Here is a 19,114-nt window from a genome sequence, read left to right on the forward strand (position 1 = left end):
ATAACACAGGTTTACCCACCCAGTTTCAAACAGCACTCCGACTTTGGGCTCCTTGCTAGTTCATCAGCAGGACTCACTTTATTAAATGTAAGTTCCTGAAGGAAGCAAGCAAAATGTGCACAGCTTGCAGACACCAAGTTACACCTGCTCAGATTCTTCTTCTAAACCCTCCAATCAGATATCTCACTCCTCCTATTTGGGGGCAGGTGTGGGTGGGTAAGGGAGGATGCAGAGTTATAACCCAACAGAACCTCTCTCCATATAGAACCGTCAAGTATTTATTGTTAAACGCTGATATCCCTGCCATACAGGTTAACATTTTTATGTATCATGCCTGCTTTCACATGGACAGAAACAATGTAAGTATGGAATTAGTGTTTGAACAGATAAGGGAATATCTACCCCTAATGATCTTACGGAAATCTGAGTTTATTTAAAATGCAAATCAGCCTATATGCTATAGCCATGAAAGGAAACTTTCTGCACAGAAAATTTGTTGGCTTCTTAGGATCAACATTCGTTGTTTAATTTTCTTCTACTAAAAATGGTGATGATAACAATGTGTATCTTATATAACTGTGCCAAAGATTAAATAGAATAATACACAGTAGTGCTTTGAAAAGTGTGTGGCTTACCAAAAGTACTTAAAAATATAACTGCTATTGTTGTAAATGTCATCATCATCATCATCATCATCATCATCATCATCATCATCATCATCATTTTTTAGCTCAGGTCAAGATCTGAAGATGGGTGATGAGGATTCAATGACAGATGCACAGGCCATTGGAAGAAAGGTTTCTTTTTATGATTTGGTCAGTAAGAATCATTAAGAGCCCACATCATGACTAGTATTGTAAGCACACAGTGTGACACACAGTAAGTGTAAGATGTAACATCTCTATATCCAAAGCTTAAAATCTACATGATTGCATGAATATTTCAGGCTGCCTACAACGTAGTTCAGGAAACAGTGCTTTCCATGGGCCCAAAGATCACGGAGATTCTAAATGAAGTGTCTTTGCCATCTGACCTTGAAAATCAGATAGGGTGTGTCTTAGGAGCAGCATCAAGAAAGGGAAGGATTTTGAAGAAATGTGGGTGTTTGGTGGATAGCGAGGGGATTGTTCTGATTGGACTGGGCTGGTCTTAACCCTAGAAGAGAATCTAGATACCAAAGTTTGTTCTGGAAGATGCAAGAGGGAAAATGTTTGCTCTTGCCTTTGACTCCCACTGCCCTTATGTGAGGTCTCTTCAGCTTGGGTGTGGTGCTGCCTGCCCATGCAGGTCCATACCCTGTGTTCTTTCCTCAGCCCACTCTCATCCTTTCTACTGTTTGAAATTTTATCCCTCTATCATAGTCTATTTGGATGGCTCAAAATCCCATAAACTGGGTGGCTTATAAACAACAGACATGTATCGCTCACAGTTCTGGAGGCTGGGAAGTCCAAGAGCAAGGTGCTATCAGCTAGCGGATTCAGTGTCTGGTGAGGGCTGTTTTCTCCTGATAACCTCACATGGTGGAAAGAAACAAGGCAGATGTCTCCGTGGCATCTTTTGCAAGGATTCTAATCCCAGTCATGAGGAGTACCTAATCACCTCCCAAAGGCCCCCCCAATACCATCATACTGGTGACTAAGTTTTCAACATAAGAATTTTGGGAGGGGAACACAAACATTTAGACCATAGCACCCTTTTTTAAGGCCTGGTTTTTGTTGTCATTCTTTGTTTGTTTCTTTTCTTTGTGTCCCTTCTTTTTTTAAAAAAATTACACACTCAGTAAAACTTTTTGAGCCTACTGTGTTATGTAGTCATATCTCTCCTTTTTGGTGGTAAGAACATACAATCTGATCCTGAGCCAGAATAACTAACCATCTAGGTGATCACAGGTGAGTTGCTTAATCTGTCTTCATCTCATTTTCCTCAACTACAAAAGAATTAGTTTGGATTGGATGGTCTTTAATGGCTCACTTATCAGAGATCAACTTTGTTGATCTTTGTCCTAGGGGTTTTTTTTATATTGCCTATTGCATGCTATTATTATTTAATTTTATGATAAGTCTGTCTTATTTTTCCCATGAAATGTTAAGCCCATTGAGAGCAGAGACTTTGATACCAGCCCATCACCTAACTCAGTGACTTGCAATTGTAATCATTGACTACATCCCTGGTAAAACTCACTGCTACTTATTCTTAACCTATCTGCTAGTATGAACCTTATCTTCCTATCCCTTCCGTTGCTTTCCCAAATGCTCTCAATTTCTGATCTCTGCATAATCCAAACAGCATGTATTTCATATTGACTTTCTGTGAGCATTGGTATTTGTATTTTATAAACTATGATAATTCATTGTATATAACAAAGGTAAACATCACGAAGACGGGCTGCCAAGGTGAGTCTGTCATTTGCCCTCATTTAGCAAGTACAACTCAGCCTTGTGAAGCATAATGCAAGAGAAATAAAGCTTTCCAAATCTAAATAAGACCTCAAAAGGCCGCCATCTATCGTAGGCTGATGTGTTTATTTCTAGTGTTACCACAGAGGGAACTGCCTTACCCTTTAGGCACCAAACACTGTCAGAGTTTCAGAGAGTTTTGTTTTTAATGCCATATCCTTTTCATGCCAGTTAGAGATAATCTCCTTGGGCTCTTAAGTAATTTGTCTGTGCCATCTCAGGCACACTGAAAAGAGTCACAAATCCTTTGCTGATTGGAAGATATTGTGGAAACTCCTCAGGCATAGTTAGAAATTAGTAGAAACTTTTAAGTCAATGTGATGTCTTTTTCCCCCCTTCTTTATCAAATAAAGAAAGCTTCCTACACAGATTAATGTACAAATTAATTTGAAACCCGGCTGATGGGGACTTTTCCTTGAGCTTTACAGACACACACACACACACACTCACCATCCACAGTTGAACAATATTAATGAACTAGGAATTCGAAATTTTTCCCAAGGAAACAAAATGCTTAGGTTAAATTTTGAGATGATTTTACTTTCTCATGTTCCTTTACAATCCCAGATATTTAGGAGGATTAACAACCCTAGAGTTTATTAGGAATCCTCTTTACTACATTAGGCAACAAACTTCATTAGAAGGAGCAGATTGGAGTGGCTTAATTAATTCCTGATTAATTTATAACCATTATGTTTTCTCATTCTACCCTTATGTATTATGCTAAAACACCTTAGAATGACCCTAGCAGCATTTAAGTAGTTACCTTCACATACAGAAATATAATTTCATGTTAGCGAATGGTCAGCTTTAGCTATCTTAGAAAGGCCCGTGTGACCAGCCTTGCACACAAGAGAGGGAGAGTGGGCTCTGATCTAAATGCCCGTCATCACATGCCCCACTGCTGCTGTGGCCATATCAAAGTGCTTGGCCCTATTTCCCAGTAACCACCAGTCCCAGAACACAAATATTTGGCAGGTTTGTTTGAATTGAGCTTCTTGATTCAAAATAAGAATTTCTTTTGCCTTTCAGTCCTGAATTAATGTCTATTACCATCTAATATCCAAATTCTGTAAACTGTACCAGACAGAATTCATAGATTAAGTCCCAATTAGGCCAAGTGAGCATTTCTTTACCTTTTGTGGCATGTATTCCCCCTTATAACTCTTTTGTATGTACATACAACTAGTTTTTTATGCATACTATATGGATATTGTTTCTCATTTATTTAAATTTTGCTTTGTAATCTTTCTTTCTCCCTTCCTTCCTTCCTTCCTTCCTTCTTTCCTTCCTTCCTTCCTTCCTCCCTCCCTCCCTCCCTCCCTCTCTCTCTTTTTCTCTCTTTCTTTCTTTTTTGGCAGAGTCTCACTCTGTTGCCCAAGCTGGAGTGCAGTGGCATAATCTCGGTTCACCACAACCTCTGCCTCCTGGGTCCCATCGATTCTCCTGCCTCAGCCTCCTGAGTAGCTGGGACTATAGGCACGTCCCACCATGCTCGGCTAATTTTTGTATTTTTAGTAGAGACATGGTTTCATTATGTTGGCCAGGCTGGTCTCAAACTCCTGATCTGCCCACCTCAGCCTCCCAGAGTGCCGGGATTACAGGTATTTTTTAATAAACATTGATAACCTACTTTATGACACACACTTACAATATAAATGGGCATCCAAAGACATGTGGAAACAAATGCTCAAAAAATGGTTGAAACTTTTTCTTTATTTTATCTACACAAACACACACAGAGCTAAGGAAGCTCTTCAACCATTTTTCAGATTATCTTGTTTTTTTTCGTTTGTTTGTTTTTTGGGCTTCATAAAAGATCCTTGTTCTCATTTTGTGGAAATGTGGGCTTGACTGAAGAGCTGTTAGGATTAATTAGAGTTTAATAAGAAATTAATATATAAAACATAATGGCTTTCCAATACGCCAGCCATAACTAGTATAGAAAATGGAAGTATCAGATGCCATTCACAAGGGCAAAAAACATGAAAATGCTTAAGGAATATTTTAAAGAGTGTGAGAACTTTTAGATTTTATTAACAAAACTATGGAACTTTACTGAGGGATTTAAATACACATGGAGATATATTTCTATGTAGAAAAATGGAACATTTAAGTATATAAATTTATTCCAAGTGTAATTGTGGGTTTGCTGCAATTTCTATTAATTGGATGAGCATATTTTTTATTGATGTTAGAACTTGACAAAGTGATCTATCTATTTCTTTTAGAAAAAAATGACTGGAAGGAAATACACCAACATCTTTACAACAATATTCTCTTAATACTTTTAAGTCTCAAATTTCCTGAAGTAAACATGTTTGCCTATCATTTGTTATTTTCTTATTACAAAAACACTTTTTGGAAGAAATTAAATGTACTAATCTATGTTCCTTTCCAGATTTTAAAATCTTGTGACAGTGGTGTGATAAAATGAAGGGCAGATATCTCTTGGTTAGCCTTAGAGATATACTTGGAAGAGTATGCAGAGTGATTTTAAGACTATGAATACAGGAAACAAATATTTTCATATCAACATATGAAATAATCCAAATCAACAGAGGACAAAAGAAGTCAATTTGGGTACAGGAGAGACATAAACCATGGGAAACTTCTGTGGGAGATTGAGATCACCTCCACGGGGAGGTGGAGATCATTGGTCTTTTCCCCACCTAATCTGAGTGGGTTACTATCCTTTCAGAACCATTGTGAAATGGGAGCCAAATAGCTGAAGGGACAGAGGTCATCTTCCATGTCAACTGCTATTTATTGAAGAAGGAGAACATGTATTCAGGGGATAAGATGAGGTGTGTAGGGACTGTGTTGTGCAGGCAGGGCAGTGCGGGCAAAGACGAGAGTTTGTTTATACGTACATTGAGGTCTTTTAACCATGACAGAATATTCAGGCAGAACTTTTTTAGATTATCAGGTCTTTAACTGTTCATACCTTATACAGACAATGCTTTGATTATTTTCAATTTCAAATGTCATTTAAAAAAAGAGCTTATTTAGGTAATCAGAAATTCAGTGACAATTAATTGCAGGGAGAAAAGTGGTCTGTTCTGAAAAGTTCCACTGAAGAAAGCATATCACTAATATTATACTGAAAGACAAAATAGTAAATCAATTTTTCTTTCCAAACGAACTAAATGAAAACAATTTCACTCATGAGCTGAGATGCTAACTGCTAGCTCCCTGTGTAAAGTTAGCAATACCAGCAATGATGCCGCTTCTGAGAACCCAGGCTCAAAACAGAAGCACTGCCAGAACTTCAAGTGTCTCCAGCCCATGTGATCACCCCTAATATTTCATGTATGAATTTTTGTAGGACATCTGAAAGAATAAGAAATTGTGTTCATTTATTTCTCTTCAGGTTCCCAGAAGACCACTCAGTTTTATGTAATGCAAGAACAGTGCTGTTTGGCATGGGGAGTCTTTACAGCTCCAACTGGCTGCCTCTTTGGGATTTGTAGCACTGTTTTAGATTTCGGCTTCCTGCCTCACGTTTCTGCTTTGGTTTCCTGATGATGTTTCACCATCACACCAAATGTCTTTTCAGAACAGAGTTCTGTTTAAACACTTTCTTTTATTAAATGTGGTGCAGTTAGTAGGGCTGGATTATATTACATGAAACTATGTTGGCAAATTAATTACTACGCATCATCTTGTCATGGCAAACTTATATGTGCACACATACAAATGCAATAAATCATTGGTGTGGAGTAAATGAGCTGCTATAAAACATGTATTGCTGCAGTCATACGAGTTGTAATTACTTTGTCATCATGGACCTCATAGGTCTACCCAACAGCAGCACCACAGATGTCTGTACAGCCAAAAAGCAAACAATCAAACAGTTGTGTTGATACATACAACACAAACAAAATCAGGTTTAATTATTCTCCATCCACCATCCCAAATCTATCAGGTCCGTTGTTACCATATAGAAACAATAGAGGGCTGAAGTCATGTTCTCTTTGCACTAAGGTTTTCTGGAAAGAATGTATCTTTTTGGTTTTTTTTTTGTTTTGGAGAAAATCATTTTCAAGAATTTCTAATCACCTTTCAAGTAAAGTCCTGAGTTTTCATGCTTGTTTTCTAATATTCTGTTTTTCAGAGAACAGAATCACACACATTTTGCAAATTACACAGTAATGATAATTACTTTTTAATATATTTATAATAGCAACTAAAGCTGTACACTTTTCTAACAAACATAGGTTAGTTGAAGTCACTTAACAAAGTTACATATGACAGTATTAATTCTTGCACATGTTTACTTCATCTAGTACTTCCAACAGCCCAGCTGTCGATAGAATTTTTCAGATGAGGAGAATGAGGCAGAGTAAGATTCAGTAAGTTACCCAGGCCACACACCTAGCAAGCACTGGGCCCAGAATTCAGTCTCCAGTAGCCTGGCCCCAGAACCCAGCTTCTAACCACTGTGCTGGGCTCTAGCACTTCCCTGTTCCTCCCTGATCCTAACACCCTTCATGCTGCATTCATCGTTGGTCTGAGTTTTCACTCGAGTACAAGATCTGGAGGCAGAGCCTTGTTTTTACTGTTTGCCACTGTAAATGCAGCCCCTGGGGCTGAATCAGGAAAATAGTAGGCAATTAATAAATGTCAAATGAATGAATGAATGATTAAAGCATTGTATCTCTCTTTCAAATTGTTTCCAGGCTGCCCTTTACCATGAGTCTGTGCTTGAGCCCTACAAAAAGAAAGGTGGAAAAAGCAGAAGAAATTTCAGGCCTGGGGAACCAGGTCAGGGCTGCTTGGAGCCCCTTGGTGTAACAGTGGTGATACCAAGGTGGGGAAAGAGGCAGAAGGCACTTCCAGCCTTTTAAATACCACAGTTACTATGGTCCCTATGCTTCCAGTGACTTTAGCACCAGAGGAACTTAGGACCACAGTGCTGGTACCAGGAGGAAGAGCAACAGTGATGCACCCTCTCAGCACTGCTCCCAGCCTTTCAGATTCAGTTCAGTGTTGTGTACAAATGGTGTCAAGCAGCGTGATACTGAGCCATGGCTTTATCACTGTGGTCCTTCTCAAGATTCCTGCAGTAGGGAGGCACCTTCATTGTACTTTATGGGCCTGGAAGCTTAGTTGGCATAAATTAGTGCAGGAAGTTGGAAATGGTGGAGAAAAAAAAAAAGGGAGATTCCAGATTCTGGTAGAATGGGCTATGTTTGGGATGACATATAATACATCTCCCAGGGACTCCCAGAAAAGTTTAGAAGGATGAAGAGACAGGAGCACCTGTTTTAATAGTTCAGGACAGAGTTAGGTAAATACCAGCTCCATTTTTACACCCAGACTAGTATGGCCTGAGGATCTACAGATCACATTTGATTATGTGCAGAAACAAATGACCTAGGGACAACAAATCAACCAACCAATTTATAAGGTGTTTGTAGGGGGCACATGGAGTGAGGGGAAAGTCCACTAAATCAAAAATGCTTTCTGCATAAATCCTGAAGAGCCTTGGGTCTTGAAAACATGTGCTTGTGTTATATACCTGTGTGTGACGTGTTGGAAACATGTTAGCAGAGCAAGGGATACCCAGTCTATGTGATTCACTGGCCAGTTATTTCACTGAAATAACTAGCAGCAATAAATGCAAATTTAATTGATGCAACTAATGCTCTGGAAAATACACCAAGTTTCTTGGATAAAATGTCTATATCCTTTAATAAGAGTTGAAAAATTGTTTTCTCATAATTATAGTGAGTGGGGAGAGGGTCCATAGGAAATGAAACAGAAGTGTTGGATCATGGGCTGCGGGAATAAATTCTAGAGCTGGGTCGGGATTGAGCTTTCCAACTTGGGGCTTTTTAATAAAACAAACATATGTTGCTTGGTAGACAGAGGCTGTTTGGACACTTCTTCTTTTGGCAAGGTTCAAGTTTGATAAGAGTCAAAAACTCTCTCTAGCTGGGCAATAGTGTTTGTGGAAGGCAGTAATGTTTTTTTTCAACCACAAAGGGACAGAGTCAGGAAAGAAGTTACAGCTTTCAAAGGTATCACACTTCATAGATAAAAAGACTATTTACAAGGGGATTCTGAACCTCAAAGAAGAAGACAACCCACCTAACCTTCTTGCTCCAACCTGTCTGATGTGACTTTCTACACATTTGCCATTTACATTTCTGTAGTTGAACTAGCCCTTGCAGAAAGCCTCCTTAATTACATAGTTGCACAAATACCCCTTTTTCTTGATCAATCACTACTGCTTTGCCTGTTCTTTTTTTCTCTAATGTTGGCACACTGGAGAGCTGCCTATAAACCTCCTCTCATCCTCTATTCTCCACTTCTTTCCCTGCCAGTCCACAAAGGTCTAGGGAAGTGCCTGGGATGACAGAACTGGTTAAAGGTGAGGGATGAGGAAAAGGGAAGTCCCAATATCTCCTTTCTCTCCTTTGCTATCACTATCCCAGATTTAACGTCCTCAGCAGGTTCCCCAGTCTCACACTTGGAAATTGCGAAGACTGCTATTCTGCTAGAAATTGGAGGATTTTCTTCCCTGCCTTATTCTGGGTTTGCTGCTGCCCAACAACTCAAACCTTTTGATAATATTGCAGGACCCCTCCCCACGTCCGTCCTAGCACCTGGCCTTGATTTCTGTAATTATATATCAGGGACAGCTAGGTCTGAGACTGCATTTTTCTCATAAGATGAGATAAATCTTACTCTTCCCTTTAGTGTATGCTACTCGAAGACCTCTGTGTGCGGGAGAGAGCCCTACTGTTCCAATACTTTTACTTATGCAGGTACCAGCACTATCACACTTGCAAGTTGCAATGACTGCTATTCTGCTAGAAATTGGAGGATTTTTTTTTCCTTGTCTTAATCTGGGTTTGCTGGTGCCATTGAGTTGGGGCTGGAGGGTTGTAATCCCCTCTGCACACAAACATGAAGGCCTGGGAGGTCACAGAAGGTTGAGAAGTCCCACATCCTTAGAGACATCCTGGACATCCCAGAGCAGAGGAATTCTCATGCTATGTGATATAAGAAAATATGTTAACACATATTTTATCTACATTGTTATACAATGCATGTTGTAGAATAAACAGACTTCTTGTGGGCTACTCTGAGAAGCTGCATATGTAACAGCTGGGCTGTTCTAAGTTCCACATAAATGGTTTTCTTGAGAGGAACCATCTCTAAATCAAGTGCTACCTGTGATAGGCAAAATAATAGCTATAAAAAGATATGAATTATTGCATTATATATGTGTGTCTGTATTTTGTGTATATTTTCTTGACACAATATGATTTTTAAAATTACTTAAACACTGTAGATTTAAAATTATACCACAAATTTGTCTTTTTTGAAAAATGTATTAATGGATATAGTCCAGCTAATCAAGAGTTGAACTAAAACCAGAGACAAATTTACGGCAAAGCTATTAAAGCTTTGGCTTCAGGGCCCAACATTCATGGGCCCATCCAAAACTCTGGGGGTTTCAAGTGTGACTGATATTTTTACTGTGATTGGTTAAAACCACTGTCTCCATCCACTCAGACTCCCTTCCATTCCTTTCCTCATGCCCCATGACTCTAGGATGGCCCTGAAAATTTTTCTAAATAGTTACTTTTATACCTAATTTTGAATTCACAATTTGGTGCTCTTTTCCTTAAGGAGTTCTCCTCCAAAGGTTATAAAATTCACATTCCTCAAAACCTAGACCTGCCCTGATTAAAGTCAAAACTAGGGTTTTTGATATGAAAGGACTGATGGCGTAGGTCCATGTGAGAAAATGTAGAATTGAAGCTAAATAATTCTTTAAAATATACTGACAACATTGAACACAAACATATACATATTTTTAAATCATTTTTATCACATAGAATATTTTATGTTATGCCATGAAGCAGAATATATTCCTCTTAGTAAGTTACCAATTCCCCTTAATAAGTTACTACTTTCAAAATTCTTCTCCTTAATCCAGGCTATAGTCATTTAGTCTGTAAGCTGAGCCACAACTGTGCCATGATGGTGAGCAGGTTGAGCAATTAGTATGTATTTAAGGTTTTTCTTTAATTTCTTGCTACTCAAAGTGGTTCATGAATCATCAGCATTTACATCTCCCAGGGGCTTGTTAGAAATTCAGAATCTTCCAGCCCTGGCTCCATAGAAGCAGAATCTGCATTTTAAGAAGATGTACATGTGTTTTTATACACATTAAACATTACTCCAAAAGCCTATTGCACTTTTGATTGACAAAGAATATTTGGAAATTGGTTATTTCTTTGAATTTAGATAAATATGGTAATCTTACCATTGGAACACAGCATAAAATTTATCCCAGAGGTCTGTACCTGATATGTTCACCATATCAAATTGAATACTTTGGGAACCCTGACTGGTTTTTCTTAGAATCCTGGTCTCCTCCCTTTCTGCCAATGTTTCAACATGAAGAAGGAGGTCTCTTGGTGTCAGTTCTCAAAGAACCTTTCCTTGCAGATGACTGACAAACAAACCCAGTAGAAGGAGTGTGCTGTGTCTGGCCCATCCACCTGCGGCTCTCATTATTTTTGCCCATGATTCTCATGGCCCTCTAGTTTCATGGCCTCTCTAGTGCTTCCTCTTTTGCTTTCTAAATCGACAACAGCACTTTCACAAGTTGACATTTTCAGATCATGGGGAAGGCTGTGGTTAGTTAAAGGTTGGGAGCAAGTTTGATATCAGCTTCATTCTGAAATACCCGTCCCTGCTTCCTCTGGGGCTCCTCTGCCATATTGCTTATTCCTTTTTCAGAAGCACTGATTTCATTTCATTCATTGTCTTTTATTATATTTGCTATATGCCTGCCCCTCCAACTGGATTATAAACTCCTTAGAGGCAAAGATAATTCGTATTCATTTTTATCTACCCCATCGCATCTACATTTTGTACAAGGTCTTACATATACCGCATACTTACTAAATTCACATGTCGGAAATTTGCTATATAGAGATCTGTGTATTGCCAATCTCTCTCTTTTTAAAATTAGATTTGTTGTCATGGAGACATCAATGATTATGACTTGTAGATTAGAGATAGGAATTGAACAATAAGTCTTGGTTATTGACTAGTAGGATGCTAATGTTGTATTTCCACAGCCCCAGTTACAGCAGATGGACTATAGCACTCTGAAATTTGATCTAGTAACATTCATTAAAATCTGTGAATGAACCAGATGGTAAAGAGTTGTACTGGGAAGAGTGGGCTTAGATGTGATAGAGTCATAATTTTCTGGTAACATTTTTTTCTTTTCAAATGTTATGACCTTTCAAAGAGTTTCTTTCATCCCTCATTCCACTATTTCATGTCATCCATAAAATCAGGGAGAGACAGTGTAGACTCCCTGGTTTGAATCCTGGCTCTGTCACTTCTCAGTCCCGAAACTGCTGTGTCTCCAATTCTTTTTGTAAACTGGGGATGATAAAAATGTTTTTAAAAGTATTTAATTGAGACATAGGACAGTTCCTGCTACATAGATGTTACAGGCACTGTATGTTTGATGTTATTATTATCCTTTAATAAAAAGAATAAAAATAACAAGCCTGTAGTTCAGCTTAGAAGTACTAATACCTCATATTTTGCATAACCATTATGTTTCAGTAAAAACCTGAGGGTACACACTGAGAGATAATTCCATCCGTCCAGGCAAAACTTCAGCTAATGGGCTGAATACCATTTCTCATAGATCTGAAGCTTCCCCACAGGCTATCGGGTTCCAGTGTGTTATGTTTTGGGTTGCTGTCCTTGTTTGTGGAGTCCTCCCATTGGCCTATGTGGTGGACAGACCCTAAGGTGACTTCCAGTGAGTCTCCTCCTCCTGTGTCCATACTTTTGTGCAATCCCCTTTCCTGAGTTTGCATATGACCTGTGACTTGTTTCTAACAAATAGAATATAGCAAAGATGATGGAATGTCGTGTTTATGTTTACATTGTGCTATACAACCACTTCTGAGCAGTTGCAGAGAGATTCTCCTGGCTGGCTTGTCAAGTAAGCAGCCATATTGAGGAAGCCCACATGATGAGGAACTATGAGCCTCTAACCTCTGTGGTGTGAGTGCGGCCTTCAGTCAACAGCCGGCCAAAAGCCATGAACTACAACAAAATAAATGTTGCCAACAACCTCAGTGAACCTGGACACAGATCCTTCCCCCATCAAGCCTCCAGATGAGTTGCAGTTCAGTCAGCATCTTGATTGTAGCCCATAAGAGCTTCACATCTTGACTGTAGCCCATAAGAGCTTCCCCACCTCAGCCATGCTCAGAAACCTGATCTGCAAAAGCAGTGACATCATAAATGCGTGTAGCTTTAGGTGACTAAGTTTGTGGTAATTTGTTACACAGTCATAGAAAACTAATATAATACAGTTACCAGCACATAAGCAGGGCTTACATATGGCAATGGGCCCAGCAGTCTGGCATCTTCTTTGCTGTGTCTTATCAGCTAGTTGTGGTGTTTGGGGGCTTTTGAGGAGGGCTTGCATGAGCCAGTCCAAATTATTTTTAGGCTCAATTCCACCTTACAAGGAGTCAGTTTGGGGTCATGTTAGAGCCAAAAATACTTTTTTCTTTAATCATATTATTCTTTACATTCTCTTTGCCTTTTAAAAAATTAATAGACTTAATTTTTTAGAATAGTTTCAGATGCACCGAAGAATTGAGCAGATAGTATAAAGGACTTCTATAACCACCCCTGCCACACACACCTGAACACACAGTTTGCCCTAGTATTAACATTTTACCTTAGTGTGATACATTTGTTACAACTGAGTTAGCCTTAATATACTATTACTCACCATTTATTAACTACAACGTAATATCATGTATCCATCATTACAGTGTCCTATGGAATATTTTCCACCCTAAAAACCTGTGCTCTGCCTATTCATCCCTCCCTTCCCTCCAACCTCTTGTGACCACTGATTTTTTACTGTCTTTTTACCACTGATAGTTTTACTTTTTCCAGAATGTCCCATGGTTGAAGCAACGTTTCTCTATGTTTTTTTTTATGGCTTAGTAGCTTATTTATTTTTTATTGCTGAATAATATTCCACTGTAAGGACACACCACAGCTTGTTTTTCCATTCATTTATTGAAGGACCTCCAGGTTTGTGCAGGTGCTGTAATCTTTTGTGTGCAGGTTTTTGTATGGATGTAAGTTTTCAAACTAATTGATAAATACCTGGGAATTTGATTGGTATAGTAAGAGCTAGATTGTATGGTAAGACTGTGTTTAGTTTTCTAAGAAAATTCCAAGGTTTTTTACAGGGTGGCTTTGCTATTTTGCATCACCAAAGGCAATACATGAGCGCTCCCTCTGTGCCACATTCTCCCCAGTATTGTCAGGTTTTTTTTTGGACTCCAAGCATTCTAATAAGTGGCTAGTGGTTTCTCATTGTTTTAATTTACAATCCCCTAATGACACATATGCTGAACATCTTTTTGTATGTTTATTTTCCACCTGTACATCTTCTTTGGTGAGATGTTTGCTCAGATGTTTTGCCCATTTTTTTTTGTTTTAAAAGTATACAGTATTTTAAAATCTTTGTATACAGTATTTTGGATAGCATTTCTTTAGCAGATATGTCTTTTGCTAATATTTTCTCCCAGTCTGGGGTTTGTCTTTTCATTCCTTTAACAATGTCTTTTGCAGATTAGGTTTTAAATTTTGATTAGAAGTGATCTATTTTTCAGTGTCATGGTTGGCTTGGGATAACCTTTCAATACAGGAAGTGCCTGGTTTTGAAAACTCTGGGAAAAAGGCGACCAATGTGTTGCTACCCATGTTTTTCCTGTTGGCTGGTCTCAGAAACCCACACAGTATTTTAAGTACACAGAAGAACAGAAGGTTTTGCTAAATCTTACAATTGAAGCTCAGCAGGAAACTAAATTCCCAAATGGCAAATACATAACTGATGGTTAATTTTATGACCTCTCAAGTCTTTTTTTTCCTAATAATTCAGCTGTGTAGTCATATGAAGTGAAACCAGATAATTTAATTTGTGTTCTCAAAATTTGGATCACTTTGGCTTTTAAAGTAGTTATTAGAAGGGAACACTGTATACCTTTTCTTTTAGAACAATTATTATTGTTTATTTGAGGACCGACTTCAGTGATTTTTTGCTAAAGAAGATACCCAAATGCTATAGGGTCACTGTGCATCCCCCTTTCATACAGTCAAAACTTCTTTTTGTGGCAAAAAAATCATACATTCAAAACCTCTTTTTATGGCAAAAGCATGTTCTTCACAATTTGGCTATAACTTTCCTTCCCAAGATTATCAATTCCATTTCCACCCTCCTCATGGATGTATGTGATAATACTCAAAGTTCTCAGTTAAACTTTGGACCTTTGCATGTTCTTTCTGCTGCTTGAAATGCCCCTTCCATCCCAATCTTTGCTTTTCCTGGAAAGTCCTACTCATCCTTCAAGGCCCATTTCAATGATCACTTCAGATCAGAGGAGGCACTTTGCTTCCTTATAGAACTCAACCCTACATCTTTTGAGCTCCGAGCATGATATGGTTTGGTTGTGTCCCCACCCAAGTCTCATCTTGAATTGTAGCTTCCATAATTTCCATGTGTCATGGGAGGGACTTGGTGGGAGGTAATTGAATCATGGGGACAGGTCTTTCCCATGCTGTTCTTGTGACAGTACGTCTATGAGATCTGATGGTTTTATAAAGGGGAGTTCCCCTGCACATACCCTCTTGCCTGTCACCATGTAAGGCATCTTTGCTTCTCTTTCCAGCATGATTTGCTGAGGCCTACGCAGGCCTGCAGAGCTAACTATGTGTCAATTAAACCTCTTTCCTTTATAAATTACCCAGTATCGAGTATATCTTTATTAGCAGCATGAGAACAGACTAATACAGAGCCCTTTCCATGCTAATTGTTTACTCCTTAAGACTTTCTCCTGGAGAGAAAGTTCCTGAAAGGAGGGAACATTTTTTTCTTTACAGTTTTGCCTTTGCAGCATCCATTATGATGTTTGACTCATAGTAGCTACTCACAATGGTAGCTGGAATATCACAGATATGAGAACTCTCTCCTGAAATCCCTACCTATTTCTAGGGAAGCATCTGGTTGTGCTAACGACTCATGAAAACTTCGTGACTGCCAATCACAGCAGAAACAAAATCTTTTCCAATGTTTACTGCTTTTATGTACTTGAAGGAAAGAGGATGGATTATTTTTCCCTTTCTGCTGGTTATTTAACAGATTTTATTCAGGTTGCACATGGATGTCACATTACATGCAAACCATACCAGTTGTTTAACGTTGGATAATCTTAAAAGGCAAAAGAAGAAACTGTAAATAATGGCCTTTCTCTAGGGATCTTTGTATTTCTTGGTGACAAGCTGCTATGTAATAAAATAAATTTTCTTTGGGAGAAAGTAAGTAGGGGAGAAGATTCCTTCTTGATGAATTCTTTTATTGTTAATACATGTTCTTCTAAGCCCAACATTAATCTTGTGTTTTACTATAATATCCTGAAGATACATGTGACTTCAGTCCTGGCTAACTCATAGTATAGGATTTGATTTGTATAAATATTGACTCAACAGTTATTTGTTAAGTCAACTCAATAGGTATTTATTGACTCATTGATTCATATAGTTATTTATTGATTCAATAACCTATAAATAGGTTTTTATTGAGCAATCAAAGAGAAAAATGAATAAATTAATGAATTCAGGTGAGTTTGTGCAATCCTAATCCTTTCTAAATAAATGTGGCAAAATTATTTTTAGCACTTCTTTCAAGGTTTTTTGTGATGTCAGATAGGATTATAAAAAAAGAGGATGAACAGTCTTGCATATTCAAACATGTATTGTAGATTAACTTTCATGTGCAATAATGAGGGTGAGTCAGCAAGGCCACTGCATTGGCTGTACTCATTCATGGAGTGTGCGTTGAGTTCCATATCTCATCTCTGCTCAGTCTTACAATTCTGAAGGAATCTGGAGGTTGACACATGGTCACTACCCCCAGAGCTAACAATTTAGCCATATGGAAAATTAAATGACTTATGAAGCACATAGAAAACTATCACAGGAATGAGTTGGAGGTGGGAATTACGGAAAATAGTCTGATTGGCACTGTCCCAATCCTGCACATTGTCAATTTGACCCAGGTTCATTGTTGACCATTTAGCTTCTTGTTTATTTATTCGATCACCTGTTAATTCATTAAACAATTGTGTATTGACCACTAGTATATTTCAGGTACCTTACTAGATACAAGGGCATAACAGTAAGTAAAAACATATGCCATTCTTGGCAGTAAATGAAAAGCTATACCAACATCTGTTAAATCACAATTCTGGCAAAAACTGCGAAGAGAGAGGCAGCAATAAAGCCAATGAGTATGGAATATTTATGTTTTTTAAAAAAAAATTTTTAATTTTTATTGGTACATAGTAGGTGGATATATTTATGGAGTACATGAGATATTTGATAAAGGAATACAAAGCATAGTAATCACATCAGGGTAAATGAGTATCCATCACCTCAAGCATGTATCATTTCTTTGTGTTACAAATATTTCCATTATACTCTTTTAGTTATTTTAGAATGTGTAATAAATTCTCATTGACTGTAATTACCCTGTTTTGCTATGAAATACTAGATCTTATTCATTCTATCTATGTTTTTGTACCCATTAGCCATTCCCATTTCCCCCCGCAACCACTAACCTTCCCAGCCTCTGCTAACCATCATTCTATGCTCTGTTTCCAAGAGTTCAATTGTTTTAATTTTTAGCTCCCACAAATAAGTGAGAACGTGGGAAGTTTTTCTTTTTGTGCCTGCTTATTTCACCTAAGTTAATGTCCTCCAGTTCCATCCGTGTTACTGTAAATAACAGAATCCCATTCTTTTTTATGGCTGAATAGTACTCCATTGTGTGTATATACCACATTTGCTTTATCTATTTGTTTGTTGATAGACACTTAGGTTGTTTCCAAATCTTAGCTATTGTGAACAGGCCTGCAGTAAACATGAGACTGCAGGTATCTCTTTGATAAACTGATTTCCTCTCTTTTGGGTATATACATAGCAGTGGGATTGCTGGATCATACGGTAGTTCTATTTTAAGTTTTTTGATAAACCTCCAAACTGCTCTGCATAGTGGCTGTACTAATTTACATTCCAACCAGCAGGCATTCATTATTGCCTGTCTTTTGAATGAAAACCATTTTAACTAGGGTGAGATGATATCTTATTGTAGCTTTGATTTGCATATCTCTGATAAGTGATGTTGAGCACCTTTTCATATGCCTGTTTGCCATTTGTATGTCTTCTTTTGAGAAATGTCTATTTATATCTTTTGCCTTTTTTTCTTTTTTTTTTTCAGACGGAGTCTTGCTCTGTCTCCCAGGTGGAGTGCAGTGGTGCCATCTCTGCTCACTGCAAGCTCCGACTCCCTGGTTCACGCCATTCTCCCACCTCAGCCACCCGAGTAGCCACCAGGTGCCCACCACCAGGTCCAGCTGATTTTTTGTATTTTTAGTAGAGACAGGGTTTCACCGTGTTAGCCAGGATGGTTGCAATCTCCTGACCTCATGATCTGCCCGCCTCAGCCTCCCAAAGTGCTGGGATTACAGGCGTGAGCCACTGCGCCTGGCCATCTTTTGCTCATTTTTAAACATTATTACTTTTTTTTTCCTGTTGAGTTTTTCAAGCTCCTTATATATTGTGGCTATTAATCCCTTATATATTGTGGTTATAATTAATCAGGTAAATATTTTCAAGTATTTTTTCTGATTCTGTGAGTTGTCTCTTCACTTTGTTGATTGTGTGCTTTGCTGTGCAAAAGCTTTTTTTAACTTGATGTGATCCTATTTGTCCATTTTTGTTTTGGTTGCCTGTGTTTAGGGAGTATTACTCAAGAAATCTTTGCCCAATACAATGTCCTACAGAGTTTCCCCATTGTTTTCTTTTAGTAGTTTCATAGTTTGAGGTATTAGTTTAAGTCTTTAATCCATTTTAATTTGATTTTTGTATATGACAACAGATAGGGGTCCAATTTTGCTCTTTTGCAAATGGATATGCAATTTACCTAGTACCATTTATTGAAGAGACTGGCCTTTCCACAATGCATGTTGTTGGCACTTTTGTCAAAAATGAGTTCACTGTAGATGCATGGATATGGCATATTTATCTTTGACCCTCAGTCTCCTGTATGCTGCCTTGAGCACTGTAGCTACTTAAAAGACCTTAAGGATTGATTAGAACAAGTTTTGGAAGCACTGCAGTATATTCCATCAATAAATGGAAAATTCCGTTTACTTTTCCTGGTACCTACCCAACCATATTCTTTTAATGCTTGTTGACTATCTGATTGTAAATGAATAGGTCCTTATTTTTTCTTTAAGAGTCTTTAGTTATTTATGAAGACATAACCTTCAAGTTTGGTTAGAACATTTAGGTTTGGCTCGTATTGAGTCAGACTCAAATCCTCATTTCTAGGCTCCTTGACCATTTCCACTTTCCACAAAACCATGTCATGTTACAGGTAGTGTGTTGTGGGAGGAGGAATGTGGATTTACAGTTTGGCCTGGATATTTGCTAACTCTGGGAACTTGGGACAGTTTAGCTGCCCTATCACTTACCTTTATGAGAATCATTTGAGACTACGTGAGGCAAAC

Source organism: Gorilla gorilla, chromosome 11, assembly GCF_029281585.2.
Source record: "Gorilla gorilla gorilla isolate KB3781 chromosome 11, NHGRI_mGorGor1-v2.1_pri, whole genome shotgun sequence".
NCBI classification, from domain to species: domain Eukaryota; kingdom Metazoa; phylum Chordata; class Mammalia; order Primates; family Hominidae; genus Gorilla; species Gorilla gorilla.